Genomic DNA, 21156 nt, shown 5'->3' with positions numbered 1-21156 from the left:
AACATACAAAACTAAACATAAGCAGAAAACAAGATCATTGCAGATCTCTGACCGATGACAGAGTCAGGGGTTGGCTTCTGAGCTGTTACTCCAATGCAACCCAGAATGACAACTGGTGTCATGTTGCCCTGTAATATCCACTTACAATGGGCGAGGACCAGCATTACACAACCTGAGAAAGTCCATATGGACGCCCTGAGGCTAACTGTCTCAAGGTCACCCCTGATTAAGCTCCTTTTCAGTCTGCATCAACTCAGGTGTGGGGCTCATCTCCTTTCCCTGGATGGACACACATGTACACAGCATACACAGCCACCCTCACCAGTGAAGTCCATGTGAAGCACACTTTACTGAAGTGTGAAGATGGATGGCGCTAGAAAAAGTGAGCACAGACAACGTAATAATAAATCCAGAATACATCATCAATCCTGTGTTTAAAACTCTGTCAGCCTTTCTACGCTGTAGTTCCCCTTTCTACCCTGTAGTTCCCCTTTCTACCCTGTAGTTTCTCTGCTCCTTTTCCTGCTTCCCTTTCCTTTTGCCCCCAAGACAACAAATTCTCCCATTCTCCTAAGCATGCCCATTTTTTTCTCCTAAGCACACCCTCTCCTTCCAGAAACTTCCCTGAGACTTATCTTTTCAACTCCCAGTGACCCACCAGGTTATCTTATGAAACAAAGTCAGTCCTTTTCTGAAGAAATGAATTTTCGTGTGAATTGTTTTTGTTTTACACAATTTTTTAAAATATATTTATTTATTTGTTTGTTTATTTTGGGCTGCATTGGGTCTTCGTTGCTGTGCTTGGGCTTTCTCTACTTGTGGCGAGCGGGGGCTACTCTTCATTGCGGTGTGTGGGCTTCTCATTGCGTCGGCTTCTCTTTTTGCGGAGCATGGGCTCTACACGCACCAGCTTCAGCAGTTGTGGCACATAGGCTTAGTTGCTCCGTGGCATGTGGGATCTTCCTGGACCAGGGCTCAAACCCGTGTCCCTTGCATTGGCAGGTGGATTCCTAACCACAGCACCACCAGGGAAGTCCCTGGTGCGAATCATTAACAATCTTCTTGTGATAACCCATATCATTTAAAAAGCACTGGACATACAAATGACTTTACAAAACAGAAACAGACTCACAGATGCAGAAAACAAATTTATGGTTACCAAAGGGGAAAGAACGGGGGGAAGGGATAAATTAGGAGTTTGGGATTAATATATACATACTACTATATATAAAATAGGTAAACAACAAGGATCTAATGTATAACACAAGGAACTATATTCAATATCTTGTATTAACCTCTGATGGAAAAGAATCTGAAAAAGAATAAGTATATTCAGTTATAGATATATAACTACTTTGCTGTACACTTGAAATTAACACATTATAAATCAACTATACCTCAGTTAAAAAAAGAAAGTAACGAGGGCATCAATCCCTTAGTATTAAAAGAAAAATATTGAGCATTTAAGCTGACTTTCTTGTAAGAATTGTATTTGATTATGGACTGCATACTAAATGACACAGGTATTCCTGTTAATTTTTTTGTTTTATTTTTATTACTGTTAATTTTATTAGGCGCGATTGTGCATAATCATACCTAATAAAATGTAGAGCTAAAATGACATAATGTTTGAGATTTTAAAAAAATATTTCAGTAAAAAAAACGAGGTGAAACAAGTGTAGCAAAATGTTGATTACTGTTGAATCTGGGAAATGTAATATATGTGATTCATTGTTCTAGTCTCTCTACTTCTGTCTTCATTTGAATTATTTCCAAATAAAAATTTTATGAAAGAAAAAAAAAAAAAACACTGGCCAGGTCGCTTTGATTGAAAATATCTCCCTCATTTAACACTGTGTTTTCTAACAAGTTGTCATTAGCAGTCAAATGTTCATCAAGTCTTCTGTAGCTGAGGATGTTTACAGCTATGTTTATGTCCATATCTGTATCTGTATCTATAGCTCTAATTACGTCTAAATCATAAACTTGCCTGCCAACAAATCCCAAGCCAGCAGCAAAACATTGTGTGCCTGGAGGTTCAGGAAAGAGGAAATGAAGAGCGAGGAGGGGACGGGTAGGAGGAGGTGGGGAGGGAGAGGGGAAGAGGAAGAGCCATCACCATCAAAGACAAGGTGAAGGTCATCAATGAAAATCTGCCTCTTTCACACACTCCCAAGAGCCAGTCCTGAATACAGTCCCCAGTGAATCCAGCAGAAGTCCCTTTGCCCAGGAGACCCATCCTTGGCAGCTGTCCGTGATCCCTCCCTCCCTGCAAACCAGGTAGATCTTGCAGCCCGAGGACATGAAGCCCCACACAGCCCTAGCCCCGCCTGCCCCTGCCCTGAAGCCTCCCCTCTGCCTGTCTGGGGACTCAGGCAGACAACCAACTGCTCCAGGAGTGGGAAGCAATTAGGCAGAGGGGCCCCCTCCCTACCCGCTGCCCAGCCAGCATGATTAGCATAATTACAATATGTTCCTGCAGCACCAGGATGAAAACTTGCGCAAGAGGGGGACGGGTTAACACACACAGGCCAGCCAAACAATAGTCAGGCTTTGTAATTAGCTAACAGTTCCTCTTTAGGAGCTTTCCTGGGATACTCGCAGGAAGCCCCAGGCTCCAGGCAGCACCTTCAGGACCAAAGGCAGCAGTAGGAACACGGAGTCCCTGCTTGAAAGCAGGGAGCTGATTCCCCCCACCCCCTCCAAAGAGGTAGCATATGCCATTTTGAAGTGGAATGTGACATCTCCAGACCTTTCCAGTGGGTGTTAAGGAAACACCTCTTCACCCCTCAACTGTCCCTTCTTAACTGGCCTTAAAAAGTGCTAACCTTCCTGGGGCTGAATTTCCTCATCACCAAAGAAGGAAAAATAATCCATGCCTAGTGTAAGAAATAATTAGATAATTGCTAGGAAACCTCTAAATAGCAAGAATGCTAAATAAATACCAGGTGACAATGATGATCTAAAAAGTATTTGGATTTGAATTATGGAAGTCATCTAATATCTGAAGGCATATTTCTGCCCTCTCATCCCAGAGTTAGATTTTCAGCATTTCCCTCTTGCAACACTTACGCATACACATTGCCATAGTTAGTACATTAACACAGTAATAATAGAATTATTCGGGTTCCCTATAGCATGTTTTCCTTTTTCCTGCCATGGCATACATAGAAATTGATATTTGTAATAGTCCCCAGGGTAAAAGTTTGCTCATGGCAACCCAGGTCCCATCCTGCTGCCTCCAAGGCCTGATGGGATCAATAATTCCACATCCACCCAACACATCCATGAGACCCAAATGTGTCCCTCCATATTGCTGGGAAGCTCTACTCCACGTCATTGGTTTTATTCTGATCGTTGCATTGTTGGCTGGTTGTTTTGTTTTGTTTTTTTGCGGTACACGGGCCTCTCATTGTTGTGGCCTCTCGCGTTGCGGAGCACAGGCTCTGGATGCGCAGGCTCAGCAGCCATGGCTCACGGGCCCAGCTGCTCCGCGGCATGTGGGATCTTCCCGGACCAGGGCACGAACCCGTGTCCCCTGCATCGGCAGGCGGACTCTCAACTACTGCGCCACCAGGGAAGCCCTGTTTTGTTTTTTAACAGCCATAGCCCCCTGTGATTCTGGAGCCTGTGGTGGTCCAAAGCAATTGCTCTCAGCTTTGACTGTATGTAAGAATCACTAGGGAAACTTTTAATAAACACCAACACTTGGGCATCACCCCAAGAAATTCTGATTTAATTGGTCTGGGGTGGGGCCTGAGCATGAGGTGCAGCCGAGGTTGAGAAACAGTGCTCTAAGCTGTGCTTCTGAAGCTTTAAAGTGCAATCAGATCACCCAGGGAACTTGTTAAAATGCAGATTCTGATTTAACAGATCTGAGAGAGAGGTGGGCCTGGCATACAGGATTTCTAGGAATCTCTTAGGATACTGATGCTGTGATCCACAGAGCACACTTTGGATAGCCTTAGTCTAAAGAAGGAGATCTCAGATTTGAGCATGCCTTGCAATCACATGGAAGGCCTTGCTGAAACAGACTGCCAGGCCCAACCCCAGAGGTTCTGATCCAGGAGGTCTAGTGTGGGGACTGATCATTTGCATTTCCATCCCAAAATCACGAGCACAGGTTACCTGTGGAAGTGGTTCAACCTGAGAGCCTGGAAAGGCCTGGATGCAGCCCTCCTGGAGAAGGTGGCTTCCTTTCTCCCTGTGTTGGGAAGACCCAGAGGAACCCTGCAAGCACTCAGTTTCTAGCCACACTGACCTCTCTGGTGACTCAGTCCACTGGCTCACAACAAAGCTGACATTCTTTCCTTGAGAGATGAAAGGGGCTCAGCCTACCTTTAGAGCACAGAGCATCTCATCCCATCCCACCACCCAGGAGCCCTGTACTGGGAATCCGAAACCCACGGGTTCCACCCCCTTTCATATTCCCATGAGTTTCAACTTGAAAGAAAAGAATGGAAACAAGGAAGGTTAAGAGGAGTGATGCAGGGAAAACAATGCACCCAAAGCGACCTGGAAATACACTCAGTGCCTCCCGGGTTTGCCAGTACTCCTCTAATGGGTTGCCGGTAATTGACCATAACCACTACCCCTCAGCCAGTTTTCATCATTGGATCTGGACAGCTCCCAGGTAACAAACTCCAACGGGGAGGCTCGATCTCTATCAAGCCGAGTGAGGGAGGTCTCCAGCTCAGTAAAGCTGCCAGGCTGGCAGCAGCACGTGTGTCATCCACGTGAGCGGTTTCCAGCTCCAGGATGCCCCAGAAGAAAAGTCTGTTAACAGCAGCTGGAAAGCCAGGCCAGGCTGGGGACCACCGGGGTTTTATCACATGATGATCACATTTGATAGGACGTCCTGCCCAGCCCCAGGGCAAGCTCACCAGAATTAGCGCTGCCCTGTGTTCGCCGGCAGCCTCCCGGAGCATCACAGGACCCAGGGACAGCAGGAATTTGGTTGTCTGTTAATTACAGAGTAATTAACCAGGGTCATGGCAGGGGCTGGTTTCAGAGAAGCCTGCCTGGGGACTCACATCACGTTCCAGACCCCCAGGAGCTGGCCTCCACTGCCTTATTCCTCTTCGTCTTGGAGTCAGATGAGCCCCGAGTGAAGTGCTGCTGACCTGTGGGTCCCGGGCTCTACAATCCAGCCCTCACATTTCACTTCAGTGGACCCTTGACTCTGCAAAAGGTCCCCCCAATAATCAACAAGAGGGATGTAACTTGGTATATTGGATAAACCTAGGATTTCAGCCAGAAGGACACTTATTCCAATACTGGCTCCAGGACTTAACTAGTTTTTATCTGTAGTTTTTGTCTGTGGGCAAAATAGCTTAACCATTCTGGGCCTCAGTTTTCTCATCTGTAAAATAATAACAAAAACACCTACTCGTGATGTTGTAGGAATTCAAGAAAAGTATGTATAAATCACCTGAAACACAGTGGACACTATATTATCATTATTATCATGATTATAGTTTTCAGCTATTTTTATTAGTAGTGTTACTATTCTTGGTTTCGACTTCTCTCCCTCACTTCCACCAAGTCTTTGTAATGTTCTTGAATAGAGCAGCCAAGGAGATTACTCTATTGAACAAGATCATAGACACAAATGGTGAGTTCCAAATATACCATAGATTTCAACCACAAAATCTAGAATTCAGGAACTCAAAGAGTAAACTTCTCAATTCAGTTTTGTCACCAGCATTTAATGAGTCCCTCTCTGCTTAAGCTAGTTTTGGAGTTTAAAGGAACACTGGCTAACCCAGCTGTCTCAATCAGGAGTTAAACACAGAGATCTCCGCCTTCTCAGCCCCCAAACTGGGAACAAGAGTAGGAGAGGGGCTCACAGAAGTGGAAGCGGGATTTAGTGTCTTCTAGTCTCTTGGAACTTCTCCAGCACAAGGACATCGGGCTTAAAACAATTTTCCCACTCAGTAAATGTGGCCAATTCTGATAGGATCCACTAGAGTCGATCAACCAGCAAGTGTTTTTTGAGCGAAGAGTGGTGAAGGGGTATGAAAGATCAGCTCCTAAGAACTCAGAACAAGACTCCCAGATGCAACTGAGCTAGAGAAAATTCCACAGCTGAAAATCCTGGGCCACATACAGATGGTGTTCAAGTTCTATATGTGGGTGGGCTTAACTGGCAGCACGTCACCATAGGACATGACAAAGTGGTGTTGGGGAATCATTTTCAGGTGATCGTGGTCAGGATGGGGTGGTATGGTGTGAAGGGAGTGTTGAGAGAGAGAGAAACCAAGCAGAAAGCCACATAGGAGCTCCCTGCAAAGGGTAAACACCCTCTAGAGTAAATCACTGAGCACATGAACATTTGGGGTCAATGCTGTTGATAGTTGGAACCCCTTTAGTGGCAATGGAATGGAGTCAACAAGATGGATATGAGAGGCTCAGTACACAAAGAATGGATAGAAATTGGAATCCAATAAATGTCTAGGATATCTAGTCCTTAATGCTTCTTTCCAAAGAGGCTTCAGCCTATGGGATGACCCAGTAAAGTCCAGCTGAGCTTTGCTCACCCATTTCCCATATTATATGGACATCTCTATTTTAGAAAGACTAGCTGCTTAGCGTTACCAGGGTTAGCAAATAAAAGTATGAATAATTTGTAATCATTGTTTATCTGAAATTCAAATTTAACTTGGTGTTCTGTATTTTATCTGGCAAGCTGAGAAATCCTCCCCTAGAATTTGAGAGTCAGTTCCATTCTGTGAAAGAGCCTTTCCTCCAAATCATGGGTAAATCCCATTCTTATTCTATAGTCTTTAAGTACCAAGGATTGACCATCAACCTCCATGTCAACGCTCCTCCTTTCTTCAGAGCTGGACACCACCACAGGCCCTACAAGTAGAGAAGTCAGCTTTCTTGGCAATTAATTGGCTTGCTCACAGGGTCTAGTTGTTGGAAGGATTTTTTCATAAGTGGAATGCTATTTATAGATCTTTACCCTTCTCTAACAGCGCAGCCAGTGAAACTCGCCATATTGCCAAAGCATGAAGCTGGATAAACAGAAACCAACAAGGAGAGAGCTACGCCATATGCCAATCAAGCAGCCCTTCTTCCTGCACCCTGCTGTGCTAACAGAACCTTGATGGCTGGTGGCAAGGCTGCTAAACATGGACAGGAAAAGAGAGGCTAGATTCCTGCCAAGTCAGGGATTTATGGCCATTTGGGGAACTCCGGTGCCATTTGAAAAAATTTTCACTTGGAACAAGATTTTTTTAAACTGTCTTACTATTCATCTACTGCTCTCACTTCCCAGGAAAGCAAATCCATGCTCCAGTTGACCCCACTATAACATCAGGGAAAGCTAACTTTTTCACATTTGCATTGCATGCCAGTTTAGGGTTGGAAGCATGCTCACTATAAATGAAACCATTGATAATCAGTTCCCATGTGAGCCCACAGATTCTGAGACTGGCACCTGTGTTCCTTGTCCAGCTGCATGTGTGTGTGCGTGCACGCACACACACACACACACACACATCACATAGGCATCCAAGCTTCTGGATTTTTCTATCACATGTGGAGGACTCTCTGATGAATGCAATGAGTAGCACATAAAAGACAAGGAAGAGTAGCATGTCTCTTTCCTGCACGATCCCTAATCACTCTCTCAGCTGGCTCCTGGTATAGGTCCCATTCCCTCCTACTTAACCTTGACAGCATTTGATAGTGTTGAAATCCTGCTCTTCAAAATGCATCCTCCCCTAGCTTCCACTGCAGTCTCCTGATTCTTCCCCCCACATCTCTCCTTCTCTTCCCCTTCATGCCTCTTTTCATAAGTCTTCCAGAATATACAAAAATCAATCGCTTTCCTAATGCAAACAAGATGCAAAATACGATGGAGGGAGGAAAAGAATCATTTGTCCAAGAACAAAAACAACTATAAAATATCTAACAATAAACTTAAGAAATGTGCAAGACCTATATGAAGAAAACTTGAGAACTCCATTTAATAACAAAAAACATTTGAATATGTAAAATAAACCTTCTTAAACAGGAAGATTCGTTATTATAAGGATGACAGCTCTGATTTATCTAGTAACTCAATTCCAATTACAAAAAACATCCAGTAGAGCTTTTTCTTAATTTGATAAAATAATGTTAAAGTTCACCTGAAAAAATAAACATGTGAGAAAATTCTAAATAGGAAGGGTAATTGAGGATGACTTAGTCTTACCAGATATTAAAATGTATTATAAAGCCAGTTATTAAAACAGTATAATATTAATGCTTGAATAGACAGATAATTGGAACAGAATAAAGAATCCAGAAACAAGTGCGAATGTATGTGGAAATTTAGTGTATGATAAAGAGAACATTCCAAATTACAAGAAATTACAAGAAAAAAACAATAAGAGCAAAGAACAGGAATAGAAGTTTGAACAGAAAGCCAAATAGCCAATAAACATATGAAAAGGTAATCAACTCCTCTCTTATGAAATAAATACAGATTAAAACAGATACCATTCTCCATCTCCAAAAGTAAACAACTTAAAACTTGAAAAATACACAGCATTTATAAGGGAATGAGGAACTTGTAGTTAGGCATATAAATTAGTACAATTTTGGAAGACAATTTGTTAATGCCTATCCAAATTTTCAATATACTTAACCACAGACCTAGTAATTCCATGTCTAAGGATTGGTCCTATGAATAAACAGAACTTCCAAAATTACACAAATGTATACACAAGAAGGTTCGCTGAAACATATTACAACACAGTGAACTACCAACACAACCTAAATGGCTATCATAGGTTAGGGAAATTATGGGGTCATACCATGGAGTATCACACAACTGGCAATAAGTATGGGGTCATTCTAAATTCACAGACATGGTATGATAATCACTTAGCATGATCATACTAAGTGAAGTAAGTCAGAAAGAGAAAGACAAATACCATATGATATCACTTATATGTGGAATCTAATATATGACCCAAATTAACCTATCTATAAAGCAGAAACAGACTCCCAGATATAGAGAACAGACTTGTGGTTGCCAAGGGGTGTGTAGGGGAGGGATGGACTGGGAGTGTGGGGTTAGTAGATGCAAACTATTACATATAGAATGGATGGACAACTAGGTCCTACTGTATAGCACAGAGAACTATATTTAATGTCCTGGGATAAACCACAATAGAAAAGAATGCATACATATGTATAACTGAGTCACTGTGCTGTACAGCAGAAATTAACACAACATTGTAAATCAACTATACTTCAACTATAAAAAAAAGACAAAGCTGAAAAAAAATACAGACATGGAAAGATGTCAAAAATATATTGAAATGTGAAAACAAGTTACAGAACAATTTACACAACATGGCCCCATTTGTGTACAATATTAAATGTGCATACATATATGCTTATACACAAAAAGAAAAAAATGTTGATATATACACACAACATACCATCCCAAGAGGCTCTGGGAAATGGAACACAGGATGCTAGAAGAGAAACTTTTGCTTTATATTCTTCTGTAGAGTTTTAATTTTTCCTTTTTTCTACAAGTCTGTAGCACTCTTTGGATTAAAATTGAAAAAAAAACAGTGTCATTCTAATTAAATAGATATTCCCTAAGGTTCTGACCATGGATGTCTCAAGTACAACACAACCCAGCATCAGTAAAACCAAACTGATGACAGAAAAGGAGAATTTTGCAATTCTTGAACTGAAAGAAATTTAGGGGCCATCAAGTTCAACTCTTCACTTTCCATATAAGGAAACTGAGGTCCCATAACAAATTCAAGGCAGAGCTGGGATGAGAATAATTTCTCAAGTTCTCTGTCCTTATCTCAGGTCCTTAATGGCGCTCCAGGCCCCAAATCTCCCAGAGTAGAATATGTGTAGCATGACCTGTGGTTCTACACTGACAGGACAAGGCTCTCCATGGCAGCCACTATCGCAGCCAGCCCAGTCTCTCCTCCCAACTTTTCCCACATCACAACTGTTGTTTTGAGGTACTACAGTACTATGTTTCTTTCCCAGCACATTCCAGGCTCCGTAATTCCTCTTTGCCCATGCTCCTGTGGTTTCTTCCATCTCAAGTATTATCCACTTTGCACATTAGAATCACCTGGAAAGATTTAAAAGCTCCTTCCTTGCAAGTAGGTCACACCCAGAAATTCTATGAAATCAGAATCTCTGAGGGTGTCGAGCAGGCTCAGGAGTTTTGTAGGCTACCACAGTGATTCCAATGTGTACCCAAGGTTTGAGCACCTTCCAACCTCCTGCTTTGCCCGATAATACTCAGTGATCCTTAAAAAACCCTCTCTGGGTATCCTCCCTGATCTGACCTTGACCCTATTCATCCTGTACATATCAGCACCATTGACCTTTCCACATGGAACTGAGAATAATCTTTCATGTCTTAAGCTCCTGGGGGACAATAGTAACATCTTACTCTTCTTTGAGCTGCTGGTGTTTATCACAGTGACACATAGTAAATACACAATAAACATCTGTGGAACTGAACTCCCTCCCTCACAGCTCCCATGAAATCAATTCATCTTCACACCATCTCTGTATCAGCCTCCACCTTTCTAAACCCAGTACCACCACATCGTGATTTCTGCCTGAACTATTATCATAACCTTCTAACAAGGCTTTCTTTCTGTTCTCTCTCCTCTCCACTCGGTGTTCCCCCATAATCTTGCCATATGCTGGGACAGATCACGTCAATTCTGCTAAAACTTAACAGAATCAAGTCCAAGTTCATCGCCAGGTTCCTCCAAATCCATCCAGAACATCTTTCTTTTAGCCAGATGATCTGAACCTTGAAAATTAGGGAAGAAGGTGATTACACGCCTTTTCAAAGTCATTTTAGAGCACTGTGAAAAAAGTCTGCTTTGGGCTCATCAGATGCTCTAGAAAAATGCAAATTTTGTTTGTCTTACATTTTACCATTGATTCTGGCCCAGGTTCCACAGAGTTGGGTGAACATGTATAAAATTGGCAAGCTACAAATGATTTTTTTGGCCCAGTTCAATTGCAAATGAATACTGTCTGATAGAAAAAATAGCTCCACAGGTTATAACTTTATTGCTCTGTAGAACATTAACCAGATTCATATCTAACTGTGCAGCCTTCTTTCAGCTTTCCTTCTTTTATTGATTATATATGCTTTGGTCTCTCCAATTCTTCTTTGAACCAATTTTCCACTCTGCTGGTTCCCTAATTAATGAGTTGAATAAGTCTTTGACATGGGCTCACCAGATGTTTGTATGAGAATTTTTTTTAGGTGTTTTAAAAAGTTATATTTTGACATTTCAGACCAGAAGTTCAGCCTCACTGCATACTTGCCAGTGCAGCTTTGTGCCTAGAAGCCTGTGCTCTTGTCATTGACACTAACCAGAAATCCCCATCTTGACCCAACATCCTTCAAACTCTCATCCTCCAAGGCTCTTCCCCCAGTGCCCCTCTCTGTGACAACGTTCCTGGTCTCTCAGTCTAATTGATTCCGTCCTCTGTGTTCTCACTGCGGCTGGCTCGTCTCTATTCCTGTTGTGGCCGTTCCTACTCTGCATTCCACCAACTCCCTTGCATCTTTCTCCTACCACAGCATCCAGCTCGATGCCTCACCAATAAACGTTCACTGACTATCTGTTTAATTGGGAATAATCAGTCTTAAGCAACCCACGATTTCAACACTTGGCCTCCGCCAAAATCTAAGCAATCCAACAGAGGATGGCTGGGGTGTTTCCCAACTTTTTTCCAAAACCACAAAAGATGACTGAAATCGAACAGGCATCTATGGAGCACCTTCTAGGTGCCAAAAGCAAAGATGACTAAGACACGGAACTAGGCTATCCTCTCAGGAATCACTGAGCTTGCTTTCCAAGCCTTCTGTGCTCTGTTTAAAAAGAAACATTAAATCCTAAATAAGTTACTGAGAGCTGCCCAGGCTAAGTTTACCAAGTGTTTTCCTTGGCCTGTGGTGTCTTCCTGAGATGGAGGCACTGGTGGCCACAGGGGTTCTCAGCCAGCTGTGGCCCCCTACCTCCCTGGGGTGGTTTGGCTCATGGCAGAAGGTAGCAGCTCCCCAGGGGGGCTGGGGGGAGCACAGCCGAGAGCCTGGGGACAGGATCTGGGCTAAACCCAGCCTCAGCCTGGGGGTTCCTTCTGTGGAATTCTCTAGTAGCCCTGTGTTCCCAGAGTTCTCTGTACACCCCAAGTTTGCCTCAACTGTGCCAAAAGGTACAACTGAAGAGTCGACACCTTATCCAACTGCATCAAAGGGATGAGCTGGAGACTCCCCAATCTCCCACCAACATTGCAAAACAGCCCTCCACTTGCTGCTCTGGGCTTCAAAGGGATATTATGTTTTAATGAGCTGCTGTGTGATTCATCAGCCTTCACCCTTCCTAGCTGAAATTACCGGCGGAAATAAGCAAACACCCCAAATTTGCTATTTCCCTTTCCCAATGCCAAGAGTCAGGAAACGTCCCCATGTAAATCAAAGCTGGGTGTGGATGAGTTCTGGGCTCCAACAAGTCTGCTCTCCAACCTCATACCTCAGACTCACGGCAGAGACCTTGGCTCCTCTAGGGGATGGCAGAGGTCACGAACCCTGCCCTCATCCATCCGCATCTACTGTGCAGAGGGCATGGCTCTTGGTGCCGTCTGCCTGGACACGCTGAGGCCATTTAATCCATCCAAATGCCCAGGACCCAGCCACACAACAAACCACAGGCACAGGATGCCAGCAGCTTTCAATCTCAGCTCTGCCCAGAGCTGTGCTATGTTGAGCAAGTTATTTGCCTCTCTGGGACTCAGTTTTTTCATCTGTAATAATAATAACAACAATGATAAACTCTTTCTTGAGTGGCAAGTATAGTAGCAAGACAACTAAGAGTAAGTGCTCTAGAGTCAAACAGCCCAGGTTATGACCTGACTATCATTTACTGGCCATGTGACGTGAGCAAGTGCCTTAACCTCTCTGAGTCTCAGAGTCCTCATCTGTCAAATGGGGATGATAACCTCATAGGGCTATTGTGAGTATTAAACGAAATAATATAAGTAAAGTACTTCAATCAGTGCTTGGCACACAGCAAGAACACTTTAATGTTAGTTGTTGTTAATATTATCATCATTATTATTACCTTTTTTTTTTTTAGTATGCATCAGGTAGTATGCTATCAATGTTTTAATCTCCATTATATAGATGAAAAAACTGAGACTCAGAAAGGTGAAGTAACTCAGTCCAGGTCATAATAACGATTAATAGTAGATCCAGGATATTAAAAACCTATACAACTGCAGAACCACCATAAGGATTTGAGATGACAAGGCCGGCACAACAAATTCTCAAGAAATGTAATGATAGTTACTAGAAAAAGAAAAAAAAAATGTGCTAAGAAATAAGACAGAACACGTTTCCAAGCGCTATTTCTGATTTATCTGTGCAATTCACACTTCACACCCAACCAGAGGAAAGACGCTTCCCTCCATAAAGAAGAAGGACCATGTTTGTCATGAGCAGGAGACTGGTAGGAAATTTGAGCAGAACTCTTTCCCATCTGTAGTATAACCTGAGTGTGCCTTGTCCTCCAAACTTCTGGGATCCCTTTTCCTCTCAATACCAAATAAGTACAAATGCTTCCACCCCACATAATATGGAAAATCCAGAGCCCACCTCAGTGCATCCACAGACACTCAAGAGGAGGCTGACACTTTCCTGGACAGCTCTGCCTCTGAATTCCCCGACTGCGCTAGACTCTCCGACTGGGCTAGACCTATGGCTACCCCCTTACTCTCTGCTGTCCACCAGCTGTGGATATAGACCCAGCCTCAATCTCCAAGCACCACCAACATGCAGACATTGTGTGTAACAGACTATTGAAGGTTGGGGAATTAGCACAACCCAACAAGGAAACAAGTTAAAACTGTCATTATGCATCGTCCCCAGCACGTGGAATTTCTTAACTACTACTCTCCTCTTTACACTTTGGCCAGCTGTCATTTTTCCCCTTCTCTCTCTTTGAATCAAAACAGGCCCTTCCCCCATATCCCTTCTCTGAGTTTTACACCCATTTACTAGCTCATCTGCCAAAAACAAAATACCTGGGATTGTTCAATGGAAACCAGGTTAGTTCTCTTTTTGTTTGAAATCTCTTCCACCTACAGCAGCGTTCCTTAAAGTGGAATCCACTCAGTGGTGTTGGTCCAAGAACTTTGGTTCCCAGTCCACAACGAGATAAGCACAGATGTTAAGGTTTTACAACAACTTGACAGAGTAATTTTATGTCTCCTGAAGTAATTTTATGTCTCTTAATAATAAAAGAAAAATAGGATTTGTGCTTTGTATGTCTCTTTTATTTCATGTTTTTAAGACTACATTTTCTTGTATTTTACAAAAGTAACTGTCCACAATGGATTGGAATTTTAAATGGTCCTTCACCACAGGACATTTGAGAAGTCTGATCTAGACTGGCCCAGGGGGTCTGTCTTATGAACAAAATATCCCACTTGTATATTCCCAAAGAAAAGGGTAGTTTTTTCTCTCCAAGGAATTCTGCTCCTCTCCTAGGGAAACTGGAATAACTCATAAAATATTTTTTTCCTCCATGTCAGACACAAAAATATTAAAACATGACTTGCCAGGCAACACGTGTCATGGGACAAGAGAAGGATGTAGGGAGGACAAAAACATCCATTTGCACCACCCGTTGGTGTTTATAAATCACATTCCCATGCATCACGCCATTAGATCTTCCTGACAGTTCAATCAAGCAGCATTAGTATGCTCCCTACTGTATGCATGAGGAAATCGAGGCACTGAGAAGGGTCTTGATGCTTCACCTAAAACATGAGACCAGGATTCAAATCCAGGTGCTTGGAGTCTAGACTCCGTGTCCTACCAAGATGTCACAATATGATAAAACTCACTGGACAAACTCATTTCTGATTACAGTCTACAGGTCTTGAATAGACACCCAAATCCTTTCAATCCTGATCAGCCATCTGGAACTAAAATTGTCCTCCATATCTCTAGCTAGTTAATAAAAGTAGCTGGGTTTTTTTGTCTTTTCATGTTGCTTTGCCCAGAGATACACAGGTCCCTCTCACCTCTGCTCCTTCCCTGTTCTGCTTTCCAGCCTTACCTACCTAGCTGCTACCTTCTTGACTAGAAGAAAACGGGTCAGGAGTCACCAGGGACCTAGTTCAAGAACAAAAGCCAAGCTCAGAAGGGAACCTTGAGCTTCCCCAATGTTGTCCCTGACTTGAACCCAGCCATCTAGTACGTGCTGTTTTCTAATAAGGCAAATACTCTGGGTTGACATGAAATGCCTTTATGGGGCATAGCCACATGCTGACAAAAGAGGTGGCCAAAACAAGTGTGAGGCAAGAGTTGAAAAACGATTACGGTTTTAATCTGATTAAGTTGTTGCCCAAAAGAAAACCAGAGGGATTTTTTAGAACCCTACTTCTGTAATTCCAATTTCTTCCATTCTTATAGCATATAAATAATTAAAATTATGCCCACAATACATGTGGCTTCATTCAGCAGGTATACTGACGAACATTACATTTAGTAATTTACATACACCAGAAACATAATACATTAGATTATCCAGAAAGCTAAGAACAGCAGGCCAACGTGGACTAATCTCTTATGTAACGTCTGCAGTAGTCGATTGCAGGCACATAAAGAGAGCTTGGATTTTCCTAGGAACCATTTTCTTGCAAATGAAACATTTAATTACGGAGCTGGGTCCATAAATAGACCGTTAACATTGGGAGTGGGGGATGGCTGCAGCTATATGGCTGGATTAGCAGGGGAATATCTTACAAGAAATTCATCAATGCCATAGATAATTAATTACAGCTCACCTTCTCCTCATATAGCCATGCCTTTATCAGCCAGCGCTGGAGAAACAGCAGATGGCCAACCAAATACAGAATGCAATTTTCTGTCAACTCATTACTTACAGAATCATGGATTAGGTACAAGACCCCTGGAAGGTCACCTAAGCCATTCCCCTATGTCCAGTACAGTCTGCACCAAAATCGTCTTGGTCACACAACTACCAATCTCCCTTACTCAGAAATCATCCCCAGAGAGAGGACTGTCAGTGTCTGCAGAAGCTTTGAATTCCACAGACTCTGAGCCCTTCCATTGGGAAACGTTCCCTGAAGACTAAATTTCTCAGGATTTTTTTCTTCATCAGTCTTTGGACCAGTGTCCCCAAGTGACACTGACTGTCCCAAATCTGCATGGCCCCCTGGGTTCAGCCAGGACGCTGTGCGCCAGGTCCCCTATTCTTTCCTTACTGAATACCAGCTGGAGGGTACGACAAGGATACTTACTCCCAGGCTTTTTTTTTTTTTTTGCGGTACGCGGGCCTCTCACTGCTGCGGCCTCTCCCGCTAAGGAGCACAGGCTCCGGACGCGCAGGCTCAGCGGCCATGGCTCACGGGCCCAGCCGCTCCGTGGCATGCGGGATCCTCCCGGACCGGGGCACGAACCCATATCCCCTGCATCGGCAGGCGGACTCCCAACCACTGAGCCACCAGGGAAGCCCCAGGCTATTTTTTATAAAAGTCTCAAAAGACAACTGAAAAGTTTCAAAAGGCTTCATGACTATTTTAAGTTTATTTAAGATTAAAGTTTTTTATTTGAAAGTTCACAACTTTCTTTTTATCCATATGTATCAGGGTTGCTCTGTTATATCACAGTCAGTTGTACATGGAAATGAAGTTTCCTTATTCCCCGAAAAGGACCTGCTCCTAGCTAGGTAGCTGGGAATCTTAAACTTGAGAAACAGTAGTATAGTTGACCCTAGAACAACACAAGTGTGAACTGTGTGGCAAATGAGGATTTTTTTTCCCTAAATATATTGGAAAATTTTTCTGGAGATTTGCTACAATTTGAAAAGACTTGCTGATAAACTGCGTAGCCTAGAAATATCAAAAAAATTAAGAGATAGCTTCCGGGAAGATGGCGGAAGAGTAAGACGCGGAGATCACCTTCCTCCCCACAGATACACCAGAAATACATCTACACGTGGAACAACTCCTACAGAACACCTACTGAACGCTGGCAGAAGACCTCAGACCTCCCAAAAGGCAAGAAACCCCCCACGTACCTGGGTAGGGCAAAAGAAAAAAGAATAAACAGAGACAAAAGGATAGGAACGGGACCTGCACCAGTGGGAGGGAGCTGTGAAGGAGGAAAGGCTGCCACACACTAGGAAGCCCCTTCGCGGGTGGAGACTGCGGGTGGCGGAGGGGAAAAGCTTCAGAGCCGCGGAGGAGAGCACAGCAACAGGGGTGCGGAGGGCAAAGAGGAGAGATTCCCGCACAGAGGATCAGTGCTGACCAGTACTCACCAGGCCGAGAGGCTTGTCTGCTCACCGGCCGGGGCGGACGGGGCCTGGAGTTGAGGCTTGGGCTTCGGTCGGAGCGCCGGGAGAGGACTGGGGTTGGCGGCGTGAACACAGCCTGACGGGGGTTAGTGCGCCACGGCTAGCCGGGAGGGAGTCCGGGAAAAAGTCTGGACCTGCCGAAGAGGCGAGAGACTTTTTCTTCCCTCTTTGTTTCCTGGTGCGCGAGGAGAGGGGATTAAGAGCGCTGCTTAAAGGAGCTCCAGAGACGGGCGCGAGCCGCGGCTAAAAGTGCGGACACCAGAGACGGGCATGAGACGCTAAGGCTGCTGCTGCCGCCACCAAGAAGCCTGTGTGCGAGCACAGGTCACTATCCACACCCCGCTTCCGGGAAGCCTGTGCAGCCCGCCACTGCCAGGGTCCCGGGATCCAGGGACAACTCCCGCGGAAGAATGCACGGCGCGCCTCAGGCTGGTGCCACGTCACGCCGGCCTCTGCCGCCGCAGGCCCGCCCCGCACTCCGTGCCCCTCCCTCCCCCGGCCTGAGTGAGCCAGAGACCCCGAAGCAGCGGCTCCTTTAACCCCGTCCTGTCTGAGCGAAGAACAGACGCCCTCAGGCGATCTACACGCAGAGGCGGGGCCCAATCCAAAGCTGAGGCCCCGGGAGCTGTGCGAACAAAGAAGAGAAAGGGAAATCTCTCCCAGCAGCCTCAGAAGCAGCGGATTAAAGCTGCACAATCAACTTGATGTACCCTGCATCTGTGGAATACATGAATACACAACGAATCATCCCGAATTAAGGAGGTGGGCTTTGAGAGCAAGATTTATGATTTTTTCCCCTTTTCCTCTTTTTGTGAGTGTGTATGTGTATGCTTCTGTGTGAGATTTTGTCTGTATAGCTTTGCTTCCACCATTTGTCCTAGGGTTCTATCCGTACTTTTTTTTTTAAATTTTTTTCCTCTTAATAATTATTTTTTATTTTAATAACTTTATTATATTTTATCTTACTTTATTTTACTTTATCTTCTTTCTTTTTTTCCTTCCTTCCCTCCTTCCTTCCTTCCTTCCTTCCTTCCTGCCTCCCTCCCTCCCTCTCTCCCTCCCTCCCTTCTTTCTTTCTTTCTTTCTTTCGTTCTTTCTTTCTTTCTACTTCTACTAATTCTTTCTTTCTACTTTTTCTCCCTTTTATTCTGAGCCGTGTGGATGAAAGGCTCTTGGTGCTCCAGCCAGGAGTCAGTGCTGTGCCTCTGAGGTGGGAGAGCCAACTTCAGGACACTGGTCCACAAGAGACCTCCCAGCTCCACATAATATCAAATGGCGAAAATCTCCCAGAGATCTCCATCTCAACACCAGCACCCAGCTTCACTCAATGACAAGCAAGCTACAGTGCTGGACATCCTATGCCAAACAACTAGCAAGACAGGAACACAACCCCACCCATTAGCAGAGAGGCTGCCTAAAATCATAATAAGGCCACAGACACCCCAAAACACACCACCAAACGTGGACCTGCCCACCAGAAAGACAAGATCCAGCCTCATCCACCAGAACACAGGCACTAGTCCCCTCCACCAGGAAGCCTACACAACCCACTGAACCAACCTGAGCCATTGGGGACAGACACCAAAAACAACGGGAACTACGAACCTGCAGCCTGTGAAAAGGAGACCCCAAACACAGTAAGATAAGCAAAATGAGAAGACAGAAAAACACACAGCAGATGAAGGAGCAAGATAAAAACCCACCAGACCTAACAAATGAAGAGGAAATAGGCAGTCTACCTGAAAAAGAATTCAGAATAATGATAGTAAAGATGATCCAAAATCTTGGAAATAGAATAGACAAAATGCAAGAAACATTTAACAAGGACCTAGAATAACTAAAGATGAAACAAACAACAATGAACAACACAATAAATGAAATTAAAAATACTCTAGATGGGATCAATAGCAGAATAACTGAGGCAGAAGAACGGATAAGTGACCTGGAAGATAAAATAGTGGAAATAACTACTGCAGAGCAGAATAAAGAAAAAATAATGAAAAGAACTGAGGACAGTCTCAGAGACCTCTGGGACAACATGAAATGCACCAACATTCGAATTATAGGGGTTCCAGAAGAAGAAGAGAAAAAGAAAGGGACTGAGAAAATATTTGAAGAGATTATAGTTGAAAACTTCCCTAATATGGGAAAGGAAATAGTTAATCAAGTCCAGGAAGCACAGAGAGTCCCATACAGGATAAATCCAAGGAGAAATATGCCAAGACACATATTAATCAAACTGTCAAAAATTACATACACAGAAAACATATTAAAAGCAGCAAGGGAAAAACAACAAATAACACACAAGGGAATCCCCATAAGGTTAACAGCTGATCTTTCAGCAGAAACTCTGCAAGCCAGAAGGGACTGGCAGGACATATTTAAAGTGATGAAGGAGAAACACAAAAGACCCCGAATAGCCAAAGCAATCTTGAGAACGAAAAACGGAGCTGGAGGAAGCAGGCTCCCTGACTTCAGACTATACTACAAAGCTACAGTAATCAAGACAGTATGGTACTGGCACAAAAACAGAAAGATAGATCAATGGAACAGGATAGAAAGCCCAGAGATAAACTCACACACATATGGTCACCTTATCTTTGATAAAGGAGGCAGGAATGTACAGTGGAGAAAGGACAGCCTCTTCAATAAGTGGTGCTGGGAAAACTGGACAGGTACATGGAAAAGTATGAGATTAGATCACTCCCTAACACCATACACAAAAATAAGCTCAAAATGGATTAAAGACCTAAATGTAAGGCCAGAAACTATCAAACTCTTAGAGGAAAACATAGGCAGAACACTCTGTGACATAAAGCACAGCAAGATCTTTTTTGACCCACCTCCTAGAGAAATGGAAATAAAAACAAAATAAACAAATGGGACCTAATGAAACTTCAAAGCTTTTGCACAGCAAAGGAAACCATAAACAAGACCAAAAGACAACCCTCAGAATGGGAGAAAATATTTGCAAATGAAGCAACTGACAGAGGATTAATCTCCAAAATTTATAAGCAGCTCATGCAGCTCAATAACAAAAAAACAACCCAATCCAAAAATGGGCAGAAGACCTAAATAGACATTTCTCCAAAGAAGATATACAGACTGCCAACAAACACATGAAAGAATGCTCAACATCGTTAATCATTAGAGAAATGCAAATCAAAACTACAATGAGATATCATCTCACACCAGTCAGAATGGCCATCATCAAAAAATCTAGAAACAATAAATGCTGGAGAGGGTGTGGAGAAAAGGGAACCCTCTTTCACTGTTGGTGGGAGACCGCCTGGAGGCGTGGGGTAGGGAGGGTGGGAGGGAGGGAGACGCAAGAGGGAAGAGATATGGGAACATATGTATATGTGTAACTGATTCACTTTGTTATGAAGCAGAAACTAACACACCATTGTAAAGCAATTATACTCCAATAAAGATGAAAAAAGAAAGATGAAATAAATGATGTCTTACCTATGAAAATTAAAAAGAAAAAAATTAAGAAATGGCATGAATGCATAAATATATGTAGGTATACATGTAACACAAAAATATATATGTTAATCAACTGTGTATGTTATGGTAAGGCTTCTGGTCAAAAGTAGGCTATTAGTAGTTCACTTTGGGAGGAGTCAAAAATTAGACTTGAATTTTCGACTGTCTGTGTGGGATCAGCGTCCCTAACCTCTGCATTGTTCACGGGTCAACTGTATTTCTGTTCCATCCCTTAGAAAATGTCCCCTTAGACACTTAATCTTTTCAAAAT

At 43.4% G+C, this 21156-nt stretch overlaps 1 long non-coding RNA gene across 3 annotated transcripts in view; it reads right to left on the bottom strand.

Annotated features, from left to right (window-relative positions):
* Positions 1 to 18750, bottom strand: part of LOC149747730 (uncharacterized) — a 39672-nt gene extending 20922 nt beyond the window's left edge. The window contains exon 1 of one of the 3 annotated variants that reach the window (XR_016395424.1): positions 17361 to 18750. This is a non-coding gene — a long non-coding RNA (uncharacterized LOC149747730). Of the gene's footprint in view, positions 1 to 7; positions 2687 to 17360 lie in introns of those variants that run through there. The other 2 variants (XR_016395421.1, XR_016395422.1) reach the window with 2 other exon arrangements.
* Positions 18751 to 21156: the final 2406 nt, after the last annotated feature.

The sequence above is a fragment of the Delphinapterus leucas genome, chromosome 13, assembly GCF_059928025.1.
Source record: "Delphinapterus leucas isolate spDelLeu-1000000601 "Yukka" chromosome 13, BTC_Dleu_Yukka2, whole genome shotgun sequence".
NCBI classification, from domain to species: Eukaryota; Metazoa; Chordata; class Mammalia; order Artiodactyla; family Monodontidae; genus Delphinapterus; species Delphinapterus leucas.
The sequence above is the reverse complement of the archived record's forward strand: the minus strand, read 5'-3'. Positions and strand labels throughout refer to the sequence as shown.